Consider the following 15,283-nt stretch of genomic DNA (forward strand, 5'->3'; position numbering starts at 1 on the left):
AGTTAAAATCTGTATTGCCAGATACTGGAAAACTGTAAATATTCCCTCATGGAGAGAGGTGGAATATCAAATAGGATACCAACGTTTAATGGAGAAACAGATATATAGAAATCTTAATATGACAAACAAACACATCAAGATATGAGAACCCTGGGCAACTGAGATATCCACTAACCAATAACTTATAGTATACTAAAAGAAAACTGGCCTTTAAAGTTATAAGTTTCCATTTTTTTTCCTAATGCCCCTGATGCACTGTGTGAATGAGTACTTTTTTTATGTATGTTTTTCTTGTTTAGTCTGATAAGATACGGCTGGGGGAGCTAGGTATCAATTTATTGGCTAATATAGATTATGATAATTACCAGATATTGATCCTCCATGGCCGGTCTTACGTCAAATAAAAATAACACAAATAAAATGAATATCAATGAATCTTTATATCGAACTTTTTTACATATAACAACATATGATGAATTGGCATCTATCCTATTGTTAAGCGGTAGAAACTCATGGGACAGAAGCCTTTCTGATGTTTAAAAAAAAAAAGAAAAAGAGAAAGTGCTCTAGCATGACGAGTTGGGTGATCTCCTCCGGGAACTTGGCTTGATGAAAGTTGAGCCAGTTCTTGGTGGCCCTTGAGATGCGGCATGCCCACTCCGCATGGGAGTCCTTCTCCCCTTTCCGGGTCTCCCTAAACTTTCGGCGGTATTGCTCGGAGGTGACCGCATACCATGCCAGGAGGATCTGCTCTTCTGGTACATCCCGGTAAATATCCGCTGCCTTCCCCACTAGTTTGCTGGCCAGGATGGTGACCCAGTCGCTGGGGTCCACGTCTTGGAGCAGGCACTGGCGCTCAAAGTCTTGTAAAAAGTAATTGATGCCTTCTTCTGCTTCCTTGAACTCTTTGAAAGCATTGTATGGTAGCTTGTGGGCCAGGGTGGTTGTGCTTCCCAGCGCCCTCTTCTCCCTTCTTTCTTTCATCTGGGTTCATGTTGGCAAGGACATAGGCTTGTAACCGTGGCTGGTTCCCTTTTTTACCAATATAACGTCTTAAAGCATAGGACTTAGTAGGGCTAACCATACAGATATCTTAGCCATAATTTTATATAGTTAGTGCAAGAGATTCTCTATTTAACTTATATAAATAATTGAGAATACAATATAAAACTGTCTTGGAAGCAATAAAGTTTTGTCTTTTAGATATTTATTATATACAAATATAAATATAGACATATAAAATCCATTATAACAGAGTTTATAAGTAGAGATGTCGCGAACATAAATTTTCCATTCGCGAATGGCGAACGCGAATTTCCGCAAATGTTCGCGAACGGGCGAACCAGGCGAACCGCCATAGACTTCAATAGGCAGGTGAATTTTCTGGCCACAATAGTGATGGAAAAGTTGTTTCAAGGGGACTAACACCTGGACTGTGGCATGCCGGAGGGGGATCCATGGCAAAACTCCAATGGAAAATTACATAGTTGATGCAGAGTCTGGCTTTAATCCATAAAGGGCATAAATCGCCTAACATTCCTAAATTGTTTGGAATAACGTGCTTTAAAACATCAGGTATGATGTTGTATCGATCAGGTAGTGTAAGGGTTACGCCCGCTTCACAGTGACAGACCAAACTCCCCATTTAACGCACCGCAAACAACCGCAAACAGTCCATTTGCACTAGGTTGGATACCAAGCTAGCCATGTCCCGTTCCTTGTCCTCACTGATGTCATTGAAGGTCTCTTCCTCCACCCAGCCACGTACAACACCAATGGTCCCCGAAAGTTGACAACAAGCCCCCTGGGACGCCTGCTGTGTTTGGTCTTCCTCCTCTGACTCCTCTTCTTCAGACTGCTCTCTCTGCGTTGCCTCTCTCTGCATTATTATAAGGTGTGTTAAGTAGTACTATTCCTATCAGTTTAATCCCTGTTACGTCCCCTATCAGGGGACGTGTATATGGCATCGATTTTAGGAACCGGGAGATGGAAAAAGATGCTTGGTTGGTACTCCTACTTCAAATTTGGGGCACTGCGCATGCAATCTAATGTGCCACCAGATAGGAGTGGTGTGTTAAGTAGTACTATTCTTATCAGTTTAATCCCTGTTACGTCCCCCTCATCAGGCCTTTTTTAGTCGAATGTATCGTCCATTATCAGTCCCTTCGGGATCCATCCCTCATTCATCTTAATAAAGGTGAGGTAATCTAGACTGTTTTGACCTAGGTGACTTCTCTTCTCAGTGATAATACCTCCTGCTGCACTGAAGGTCCTTTCTGACAGAACACTTGAAGCGGGGCAGGCCAGAAGTTTTATCGCAAATTGGGATAGCTCAGGCCACAGGTCAAGCCTGCACACCCAGAAGTCAAGGGGTTCATCACTCCTCAGAGTGTCGATATCTGCAGTTAAGGCGAGGTAGTCCGCTACCTGCCGGTCGAGTCGTTCTCTGAGGGTGGACCCCGAAGGGCTGTGGCGATGCGTAGGACTTAAAAAGCTCTGCATGTCCTCCATCAACAACACGTCTGTAAAGCGTCCTGTCCTTTCCGGCATGGTCGTGGGAGGAGGAGGATTACTTTCACCTCTTCCCCTGTTAGATTCCCGTTGTGCTGTGACATCACCCTTATACGCTGTGTAAAGCATACTTTTTAATTTATTTTGGAACTCCTGCATCCTTTCCGACTTGCGGTAATTCGGTAACATTTCAGGCATTTTCTGCTTATACCGGGGGTCTAGTAGCGTGGACACCCGGTACAGGTCGTTCTCCTACAGCCTTTTTATACGAGGGTCCCTCAACAGGCACGACAGCATGAAAGACCCCATTTGCACAAGGTTGGATGCAGAGCTACTCATGTCCCATTCCTCGTCCTCAGTGATCTCACTGAAGGTATGTTCTTCCCACCAGCCACGTACAACACCACGGGTACCAGATAGGTGACAACGAGCACCCTGGGATGCCTGTTGTGGTTGGTCTTCCTCCTCCTCCTCAAAGCCACATTCCTTCTCTGAATCCTCTTCCTCACAATCCTCTTCCAGCGTTGCCGCAGGTCCAGCAAGCGATGCTGATAAGGCTGTTTCTGGTGGTGATGGTGACCACAACTCTTCCTCTTCCTCTTCACGCTCATCTACGGCCTGATCCAGCACTCTTTGCAGGGAACGCTGCAGGAAGAAAACAAATGGTATGATGTCGCTGATGGTGCCTTCGGTGCGACTGACTACGTTTGTCACCTCCTCAAAAGGACGCATGAGCGTCCAGTAACGTGGCAAAAAAATTCCCAGCTCCGCAGAGGCTGTCCTAGCACCCCGGTCATACAAATAGTCGTTAACGGCTTTTTCTTGTTGGAGCAGGCGGTCGAACATTAGGAGTGTTGAATTCCAACGTGTCGGGCTGTCGCAAATCAAGCGCCTCACTGGCATGTTGTTTCGCGGCTGGATATCTGAAAAGTGCGCCATGGCCATGTAGGAACGCCTGAAATGGCGACACAGCTTCCTGGCCTGCTTCAGGACGTCCTGTAAGCCTGGGTACTTATGCACAAAGCGTTGTACGATCAGATTACACACATGTGCCATGCACGGCACATGTGTCAACTTGCCCAAATTCGATGCCGCCAACAAATTTCTTCCAATGTCACAAACCACTTTGCCGATCTCCAGTTGGTGTGGAGTCAGCCACTGATCCACCTGTGCGTTCAAGGCGGACAGGAGTGCTGGTCCGGTGTGACACTCTGCTTTCAGGCAAGTCACACTGCCGTATCCGGGATGTGGAATAGTACCTGGGGAGCTGGGGGGTGCCGTTGATGTGGAGCAAGACGCAGCAGCAGAAGAGGACTCAGCCGAGGAGGTTATGGAAGAGGATGGAGTAGGAGGAGTAGAGGAGGTGGCAGCAGGCCTGCCTGCAAGTCGTGGCGGTGTCACCAATTCCTCTGCAGAGCCACGCATTCCATGCTTTACCCAATGCGCAGTGTAGGTGATATACCTGCCCTGACCATGCTTTGCAGACCAGGTATCAGTGGTCAGATGGACCCTTGCCCCAACACTGTGTGCCAGACATGCCATTACTTCCTTTTGCACAATCGAGTACAGGTTGGGGATTGCCTTTTGTGCAAAGAAATTTCGGCCGGGTACCTTCCACTGCGGTGTCCCAATAGCCACAAATTTTTGGAACGCCTCAGACTCCACCAGCTTGTATGGTAAAAGCTAGCGGGCTAAGAGTTCAGACAAGCCAGCTGTCAGATGCTGGGTAAGGGGGTGACTTTGTGACATTGGCTTCTTACGCTCAAAAATGTCCTTGACAGACACCTGACTGCGGGCAGATGAGCAGGAACTGCTCAAGGCGAGAGACGGAGTGGCTGATGGTTGAGAGGGGGCAGGGAGGACAGCAGTGGTTGACGTGGCTGAAGATGCTGGACCAGGAGGAGGATGGCGGCTTTGAGTTTGTGTGCTGCTTGTACTCATGTGTTGATCCCATAGGCGTTTGTGATGTGTGATGATGTGACTTCGCAAAGCAGTTGTACCTAGGTGGGTGTTGGACCTCCCACGACTCTTTCTTTTGGCACAGGTTGCAAATGGCAGCGCTGTTGTCAGAGGCAGACACACACAAAAAAAAGCCACACTGCTGAGCTCTGCAATGACGGCATTCTGGTGATGGCAACAGCATGCGTTGATTGGCGTGCTGTCTGACTGACCCCGGGTGCCGATGCATGCTGTCTGACTGTGCCACTAGCTCGTGCGATGACCTCCCCCTGCTTCCAACTCGTCTCCTCCTTCCCTCTATTTCCCCCATCTGAACTTTCCCCCTGTTCTTCCTCTCTTCTTGCGGGCACCCACATGACATCCACTGACACATCGTCATCATCAACCGCTTCACTTGTATCTGACAACTCAGCAAAGGAAGCAGCAGTGGGTACAACATCATCATCATTACACCGTATGTCCATGTGTGTAATGCTGCCTGACTGAGACATATCCCTGTTATCTACATCCTCTGGCAATAATGGTTGCACATCACTCATTTCTTCTGATGTGTAAATAACTCCTCTGACAGATCAAGTGAAGCGACTGTGGTGCTAGTGTTGGTGGTGGCGGCAGGTGGGCGAGTGGTAACTTGAGAGGTGCCCGAAGCTAAGCTGTAGGAGGATGGTGAGTCAAGGTTCCGAGCGGAAGCTGTAGAAGATTGGGTGTCCTGTGTTAGCCAGTCAACTATGTCCTCAGAACTTTTCAAGTTCAGGGTACGTGGCCTCTGAACACTGGGCATTATTCTAGGGCCAAATAGAATCACAGCACCATGACCACGACGGCCCCTGCGGGGTGGCCTGTCTCTGCCTGTCATTTTTTTTTGATTAGTGGTACTATGCGTGCAAGCTACTGTGACAACAGATATGAGTGGCACTGTGCACTGGCAGAAGTTGGCAGAGTAGACGCTGTAGGCCTGACACACACGCTTGCAGACAACTAACTGCTATTCAATCTATTACAGTCAAAAAAATATATTTTTTTAAATGTACACTACTGTTACACCAGATATGAGTTGCACTGGTGTGACATTGTGCCCTGGCAGGCCCTGAAACGCACAAGTGTGAAGGAAACTGACTGCTATTATTTCACAGTCAAATTTCTAGTTGTTTTTTTTTTATGTGCACTGGTGTGACACTGTGCCCTGGCAGGCCCTGAAACGCACACGCGTGAAGGAAACTGACTGCTATTATTTCACAGTCAAATTTCTTTTTTTTTTTTTAATGTACACTACTGTTACACCAGATATGAGTTGCTCTGGTGTGACACTGTGCCCTGGCAGGCCCTGAAACGCACACGTGTGAAGGAAACTGACTGCTATTATATTACAGTCAAAAAAGTTTTTGTTTTGTTTTTTAAATGCAAGCTATTGTGACACCAGATATGAGTGGTGGCACTGGGCAAGTGGGCACAGTATACGCTGTGAGCCTGACACACACGCTGGCAGGCAGGCAGGCAACTGCAATTAGATTACACAGGGGAAAAAAAAGCAGACTGATGTTCTAGCCCTAAAAAGGGCTTTTTGGGGTGCTGTCCTTACAGCAGAGATCAGATGAGTCCTTCAGGACTGTAGTGGACACTGAATACACTAGCCTAGCTATCGATTTCCCTATTAAATCAGCAGCAGCTACACTGTCCCTCCTCTCATTAAGAATGCAGCTTCCGAATGAATCTAAAATCGATGCTGTCCAGGAGGTAGGAGGGTCTGGGAGGGAGGGTCTGCTGCTGATTGGCTGGAATGTGTCTGCTGACTGTGAGGTACAGGGTCAAAGTTTACTCAATGATGACTAATAGGGGGCGGACCGAACATCGCATATGTTCGCCCGCTGTGGCGAACGTGAACAAGCTATGTTTGCCATTAACTATTCGCCAGCGAACTATTCGGGACATCTCTACTTATAAGATTAAACTAAATGCTTGCAAATATCATTAATAGGTTAACATACCCTTCTGAACATGTAATCATGTAAGCCTCTCTGTCATTTTAAGATGGAGCAGCGTCTGTCTCCAAGTCTCTCCTTCGTTTCTTAACATTTAAAAGTACACCTATTTATACCTTAGATGTGAAATCCGGTCACCGCAACACCTTTACCACCAACTTCAGCACAGCCAGGGGGAAACGACAGCAGGCTGTTTTAAAACTCATATGTTTGAGGGGAAAAACTCACACCGCCCAGGAGCTGTGGACAGGCATGGAACAACAGACCGATGAGTGGTTGTTGCCCCTGAGCCTCAAGCGTGGCCTGGTGGTTTGCAATAATGGGTGAATTCTCGTAGCAACTCTCGTGGCACAGGAGGAAGAGGAGGAGGAAGAGGGGTCATTTCCATGGTTATGAGGCCAGTCATTCACAAGTGGCTCAGAGGGTTGTTTCCTGCACCAGCATAGGCCAGGTACACAATTGTCGAGCATCTCCACGCTGTCCATCTCCCAAACACTGGAGAGAAAGAGGAAGTACCTGTAATGGATCACCTGGCACATACAGTCTCTTTTATTCCCAATCCACAACCACAGTACAGCCCACAGGGTATTACAGAACAACCAATCAATCCATACAATACACACAGACACTCCCACACAAAATCCTCCCCTCTGCCTGTGATATGATTACTGAACACAATGGGTAATCTCATTATCACAGGCAGAGGAATACAGTTTTTGCACAATATTTATAACTTCTAAAATATACATGTCACAAACATAAAACATACATTTTCATAAGCAGCATACTCCAAATACAAACATATGTGAAAATCATCTAAATTGGTTGATTGGTTCAAAAGATAGATCGAAGTCCTTTGTGACCAAATGAAGCATGGCTTTTCTGCCCAAAACCAGTTCCACAGAGTCTTCTATCCTGGAGATAATTGAGAAGCAATCCAATTATCTCCAAGGACAGAGGCAAAACTCCATTAGCCACATGGCAGACAAAGGACAATAAAAGACATAAAAATACAATAAAATACACAAGGTTACATTTATTACATAAAATACAGACATTCTACCTATCCCCAGATAGCTTAGATCTGAGCGCACATTATTACCGGATGGCGCTCAGATCACATACATACAGTTCAATCGCCATGGAGCCAAAGTCTTTCATACAGTCTTTCAGTATACGGCTGGGCTCCATGGCATAGCTATCTGGGGTAGCATGGCTTTAACAGTCCGCAGAAAGGCACAAACCTAAAAGCACGAGGTAGGCAAGCAGCCCCCTCCAAGGACACGTGGCGAGGTCGGTTTCGCCACATTTCTCCCCTTTGCCATCCAGACTAACAGGGTATCTGATCTCCTGTCGGTCAGTGCCCTGGTTAGTCCAGCAACCCACCCACAGAACACAATCAGCAGTACAGCCCACCCACAATAAAGAGTTACTGCATCTGGGTAAACGTGCAGCCAGTTTTTGTCCAGGGGCTCCATCGCGGCTTTGTGGGGTACGGGTACTTTGGATCTGTGGGTTGCTGAGTGGGCAGAGACTAGCGGGACTCTGCCCTGATGCCAGCACTTCAGCTGGAGTAGTCTTGTTGGAGCCCAGCTGTGAAGAGGGGGTAGTAGGCTCCTCTCCCTGGACCCAGTATTGCTGCTGGAGGGCACGACAGGCGGTCTACCCTTTCAATATTTTGTCCTGCTGCTGGGGGGTGAGACTGACTGCCTCATCTGCCCCATCTGGGAGAATAGGGTCTCCCCTTTGGGAAATAAGCTGCCGCTGGGGAGAGGTGGTCACTGACTCCTCTCCCTGGAACACTTTCCGCCGCTGGGGAGAGGGGGTAGCAGGTTCCTCTCCCTGACACTCTCTCTCTGCTGGTGGAGGGGGGGACCGACTGTCTCTCCTTTCAATATTTTGTCCTGCTGCTGGGGGGCATGACTGACTGCCTCATCTGCCCCATCTGGGAGAATAGGGTCTCCCCTTTGGGAAATAAGCTGTCGCTGGGAAGAGGTGGTCACCGACTTCTCTCCCTGGAACCCTTTCAGCCGCTGGGGAGAAGGGGTAGCAGGCTCCTCTCCCGGACACTCTCTCTGCTGGTGAAGGGGGGGACCGACTATCTCCCCTTTCAATATTTTGTCCTGCTGCTGGGGGGCGAGACTGACTGCCTCATCTGCCCCATCTGGGAGAATAGGGTCTCCCCTTTGGGAAATAAGCTGCCGCTGGGGAGAGGTGGTCACTGACTCCTCTCCCTGGAACACTTTCTGCCGCTTGGAAGAGGGGGTGGCAGGTTCCTCTCCCTGACACTCTCTCTGCTGGTGGAGGGGGGGGACCGACTGTCTCCCCTTCAATATTTTGTCCCGTGGCTGGGGTGCAAAACCGACGGTCTCAGCTCCCTGCGATACACACTGCCGCTGGGGAGGAAGGATGACACCTTCGGCTCCCTGGGATACACACTGCCGCTGGGGAGGAAGGACGACACCTTCAGTTCCCTGGGATACACACTGCTGCTGGGGAGGAAGGACAGCACCTTCGGCTCCCTGTGATTCACACTGCCGCTGGGGAGGAAGGACGGCACCTTCTGCTCCCTGGGGTACACACTGCTGCTGGGGAGGAAAGACGGTACCTTCAGCTCCCTGGGATATACACCGCTGCCACCACTGTAACGGATCACCTGGCACATACAGTCTCTTTTATTCACAATCCACAACCACAGTACAGACCACAGGGTATTACAGAACAACCAATCAATCCGTACAATACACACAGACACTCCCAAACAAAATCCTCCCCTCTGCCTGTAGGTAATCTCATTATCACAGGCAGAGGAATACAGTTGTTACACAATATTTAAAACATACATTTTCATAAGCAGCATACTCCAAATACAAACATATGTCAAAATCATCCAAATTGGTCCATTGGTTCAAAAGATAGATCGAAGTCCTTTGTGACCAAATGAAGCATGGCTTTTCTGCCCAAAACCAGTTCCACAGAGTCTTCTATCCTGGAGATAATTGAGAAGTAATCCAATTATCTCCAAGGACAGAGGCAAAACTCCATTAGCCACATGGCAGACAAATGACAATAAAATACATAAAAATACAATAAAATACACAAGGTTACATTTATTACATAAAATACAGACATTCTACCTATCCCCAGATAGCTTAGATCTGAGCGCACATTATTACCGGATGGCGCTCAGATCACATACATACAGTTCAATCACCATGGAGCCAAAGTCTTTCATACAGTCTTTCAGTATACGGCTGGTCTCCATGGCATAGCTATCTGGGGTAGCATGGCTTTAACAGTCCGCAGAAAGGCACAAACCAGCCTTTCTGCAAGGAAAAAGAACAGGGGCCATAGTCTAAAGGCAAGAGGCGGGCAAGCAGCCCCCTCCAAGGACACGTGGCGAGTTCGGTTTCGCCACAGTACCCACCTACCCACCCGTGATCCACACTGTCCCATGGAAGCGTTCAGCTGTCCATCTCCCAAACACTGAAGAGAAAGAGGAAGTACCCCCCTACCCACCCACGATCCCTGGCCACGGTCACCGCCTCCTCAACCTATGGGTTACTTAGTATAAACTATGTACACAATAGCAGAGGCTTGTGAAGGCCTTTTCTCCATGCATCAGGATTTGAGCTCAGTTTGAACAATGAAAGAGAATACCCTGCACTCCAACCCTCTCTCAAATGGATAATTCTGGTGATCCTCCTGACAGCCATGCTTTAGATTTTGATTTGTGTTCTTCCAAAGCTAAAATCAAAGATTCCATCTAGAGCTATTTTATGGCTCAGCTGTATTTTAATTTTTTATGTATTTTATGTTATTTTAAGTGATTTCCCTATCCACATTTGTTTGCAGTGCACTTGTCCTACTCTTACCCCCCATTGTACTTCCTTTGCAGCCCTCTAGCCCTTTCCAGGACTTTTTTAGAGTCATTTTAGTGCCCAAAAGTTCGGGTCCCCATTGACTTCAATGGGGTTCGGGTTCAGGTCAAGTTCGAGCCCGAACTCAAATTTTTTACGACATTCAGCCGAACTCGGCGAACCCAAACATCCAGGTGTCTGCTAAACTCTGCTCACCAATGTTCTGTAAAATGGCATGAGCACTTTCCTCTTTATACTGTTAATACCTCTCCCTATATTACCAACCATTCTGCTAGCATTTCCTGCTACTCTATTACATTGTCTGCATACCTTTAATTCATCAGAAATAATCACCCCTAAATCCCTTTCCTCAGATGTTGAGGTTAGGACTCTATCATATATTCTGTACTCTGCCCTTGGGTTTTACGCCCAAGATGCATTAACCTGCACTTATCCATATTAAATGACAGTTGCCACAACTCTGACCATTTTTCTAGTTTGCCTAAATCATTTGCCATTTGGCTTATCCCTCCTGGAACATCAACCCTGTTACATATTTTAGTATCATCAGCAAAAATATATACCTTACCATCAACACCTTCTGCATTATCACTAATAAAATTATTCCCTGAGGTACCCCACTGGTGACAAGCCCATGCTTCGAATATACTCCATTGACTACAACTCTCTGTTGCCTGTCACTCAGCCAAGACCTTACACATTCAACAATATTGGAATTGAAACTTAAAGATTGCAGTTTACTGATAAGCCTTCTATGTGCAACAGTGTCAAAAGCATTACTGAAATCTAGGTAAGCAATGTCTACTGCACCACCCTGATCTATTATTTTAGTTACCCAATCAAAAAAATCAGTAAGATTAGTTTGGCATGATCTCCCTGAAATAAACCCATGTTGTCTCTGATCTTGAAATCCATGTGATTTTAGATGTTCAACAATCCTATCCTTTAATATGGTTTCTGTGACAGACCTCTCTGTCTTTGGATTACTGTGATTTAACCTTGGTTTGTCTCTTTGTTCGGTAATTGCCACTTGTCCGTACAGCCCTATGTTTCATTCCCCTTTCTGCAAAAGAACTACCGAATGGCGGGCCATCTAGCAGGGAAGTGTGCTGCTTGTTAACCTTTTTGTACTCATTAATGTTGTGGTTAACCGCAGACACTTCCAACTCCCGAACGGTCGGCTGGGAGGTCGTCATTCGCAATTGTCCCAGTCTTCCATAAAGTCCCTATGAGAGTGTCCCTTGCTGGAAGACGTGCATAAAAGACGGGCCTGTAGCCCACATTAAACAGATTCCTGCTTGACCCTCAATACAGAGCCTCGTCTTGTACTTGGGGGGGATTATTCCTGTTCGGCGCTTAGGAGTGTTCGGTAGCTGACTTCCCTTCTATACCCAGGGTGCCGTTACAGTTTCTGTTACTTTCCCCACTACTGAAGTTAGGCTTAGTGGCCTATAGTTGCCTGACTCCTCCCTACTACCTTTCTTGTGAATGGGCACAACATTTGCTAACTTCCATTTTCATTATATATTTATATATAATATAAAATAAATAAATCTGTAAATACGTTAAACAATTTAATTAAAAAATAATAAACAATAAATAAATAAAAAATATATATGTGTAAATTCATTCTAACTGTATTTTAAATTTTTATATATATATATATATATATATATATCAAAATACATGTAGAACGAAATATATATATATCTATATACATAAGTATATACGTATATATCACTATATATAAGGGCAAGCATTAGGCTGCTAGAGTAGGACCTGCCAAGAATGGGGTACTTTGATGCAGTTGGCAGGCTTATGCAATGTATGATCATATAATGTAACCAAACCCCCATTATTTTTTACCTAGGTGAGGTGTTTTTAAATAGTACTATTTAGGATTTGAAATCACTGTTTAGTTAATAAGCGAGTGCACTGGTTTGTGTATTTTGTATTTTGGTCCCAGTAGCACCCTGTAATATATGCATGTTCAGGTGAGTGCAGCCCTCCTGACTTTGCATATACATAAGTATATACGTATATATCACTATATATATACCTATATATAAATAAAAATAATTTTAAAAAATGATACACATTTATATACACACATGTATATAATAATTCTATGTATATATTTATGTAATAATTTTACATAAGTAGGTAATTTTATTAATTACAATTAGCAGGACGAGCCTGACAACCCAGGCCAAAAGTCCAGGGAATTTAATTTGCTAGAACTATATTTAACCCTGTAACTTTCCAAGACACCATAAAACCTGTACATGGGGGGTACTTTTTTACTCGGAAGACTTCGCTGAACAAAAATATTAGTGTTTCAAAACAGTAACATGTATTACAACGACGATATTGTCAGTGAAAGTGAAATTGTTTGATTTTTTCACACCAACTATCACTTACACGGACAATATAATTGTTGTGATACGTTTTACCATTTTGAAACACTAATATTTGTGTTCAGCGAAGTCTCCCGAGTATAACAGTACCCCTCATCTGCAGGTTTTATGGTGTTTTCAAAAGGTAGAGAGTGAAATATAAGGCTTGTGTTTCAGTTTTTTCACATTGAAATTCGTCAGATTGGTTACGTTGCCTTTGAGACCGTATGGTAGCCCAGGAATGAGAATTACCCCTATAATGGCATACAATTTGCAAAAGTAGACAACCCAAGGTATTGCAAATGGGGTATGTCCAGTCTTTTTTAGAAGCCACACTAGTCACAAACAGTAGTGAAAAAACTGAAAAATGTAACATGCTATATTTGACCCTGTAACTTCCCAAAACACCATAAAACCTGTACACAAGTGATACTGTTTTACACATGAGACAATGCTGAATACAAATATGTGTATTTTATTGCAGTAAAATCAAACAGTATTTTGACATACACAGTTAGAATGTCACGTAGAACTAAACATTTTTTAAAAATTCTTATTTTCTCCCATTTTTTTATATTTTATTCATATTAAATTATGTGTTATACCTAAATATTTGATGTTAAATGAAAGCCCTGTTTACCCTGAATAAAATTATATATAATAAGTGTGGGTGCACATAAAATGAAAGAGGTGAATTACACCTGAACAGACATATAGTGCAAATTAAAGTTTTTGTTTACGTTTTGTTTTGATCACAACGTGTACATTTGGCTCAGTCCTTAAGGGGTTAACAATTACTAAATGCTAACTTTTTGTTTTTTACTATTTTGGCCACATCTGCGGAGTACCACAGTGGTTTCTTGATTTTTTTGCTTTTACTGACAAGTCTAATGCAATTTTCTGTTGTCTTCAGCAGTGCAACTTTTAACCCCTTAAGGACACAGCTTCAGAAGCTTGTCTTACGCTTAATGACACAAGCAATTTTTGCATTTTCTTGCTGTATGCGTTCAACTTCAATTTGCATCTCTCTCGTTTATTGCACCGACGCATATTATATACTGTTTTTTAGAGGACAGAAAGGGCTTTAATTTGATGTAACGTATATATATATATATAAATGCATATTTATTATTAAAAAATACAGAAAAATGCAAAAAAAAAAGAAACATTTTGTGTTTTTTTGTACAGTTTTTGCAATAATAATGTGTGCCTAATTAGTGCAGGTTAAAGAAAGTAATTAAAAATAAATTCATTTAGTTGTTCTGATTTACAGAATATATAGTGTGTCTGGGATTTTCAGTTTTTTTTTGGTAGTTACAAGTCACAAAGCACAAGGAGTAAAATAAACTTTTATTATGGAGCGATTTTAGAATTTGGTATGTTTGTCTGGTAAGCTTAATAGCCATAAAAGAAAACAAAATTGCCACACAAAAGTATATATTTATATAAAGTAGACATCACAGGCTATTGTCCTAAGGTTGTTTTGACACTTTCTAAGTAGCCATTTCACTGCCAATCTCTGCTAAATATTGGAGTCAAATTTAGTATTTTGGGGTTTTTGGCACACAAACTTATAACAAAGAACTTCTCATGTGTATTTTGTAAAGTTGGTGTGTGCTATTCCTGTACAATGTTTTATTATGTGTTCAGTTACTTCTGCTGAGTACAACGGTACCCCCATTGTATGTCTTTGGCACTATTTCGTGAAGCTACAGTGCCATATAGGAGACCTGTCCGTTTCAACATTTACAGTAGAATTTTGAGAGGCGGATTTAATGGGCCTATGCTTCAATTTGGGGTATTATAGCAGTTTGACTGTTCAAAAAAACCTCACAAAGGCCTACCATTTGTAAAAGTAGACACCTCAGGGTATCTCATATGGTGCATATTGTGCTTTAACATGCCCCCATTTTTTCACCAATATATGCTAAAGTATGTGGTAAAATATAATTTGGGGCATTTTTTACATATGGATTACATTTTTGCTGGGCATTTTGTACATTTCATATGGGCCACTAAGTTCAAACCCCCCAAATTATGCTCAGCTAAGCCTTCTGAGTAAAACAATATGCCCAATGTATGACCTAGACACTATTTTGTGAAGTTACACTGCTGTAAAAGAGACATAACAAGTTAAGTTTTTTAAGTGTGAATTTTCATGGAGGGTTTTGATGCGTCCGTGTCCCACTTTGGAGCACTTGAGCAGGCTACATATTACAACTACACTAAAAAGGCATACCATTTCTTAAAGAAGACATCCCAGGGCAATTCAAAAGGCATTTTTTTAACCTTAGCGTGGGATCATTTTTCCGCTAGCTTGTACCAAGTATAGTGGTAATACGCATTTTTTCTGCCTTTTTGACACACAAAGTGAGTTTGCGCAGTATATTTTTCAAACCTTATGTGTACTACGACTGTATAATACTTCATATGTTGCTCAACTATGTCGGCTGAGTACAGCAATACCCCCGTATGCACCTTTGCCAGGTATATGTGGACATTGAAGGGGCACATTTGAGACACAGCCATTCCAGTTTTTTTCAAACTTTGAATTTTT

The sequence above is a fragment of the Pelobates fuscus genome, chromosome 4 (genome assembly GCF_036172605.1).
Source record: "Pelobates fuscus isolate aPelFus1 chromosome 4, aPelFus1.pri, whole genome shotgun sequence".
Lineage (NCBI taxonomy): Eukaryota > Metazoa > Chordata > Amphibia > Anura > Pelobatidae > Pelobates > Pelobates fuscus.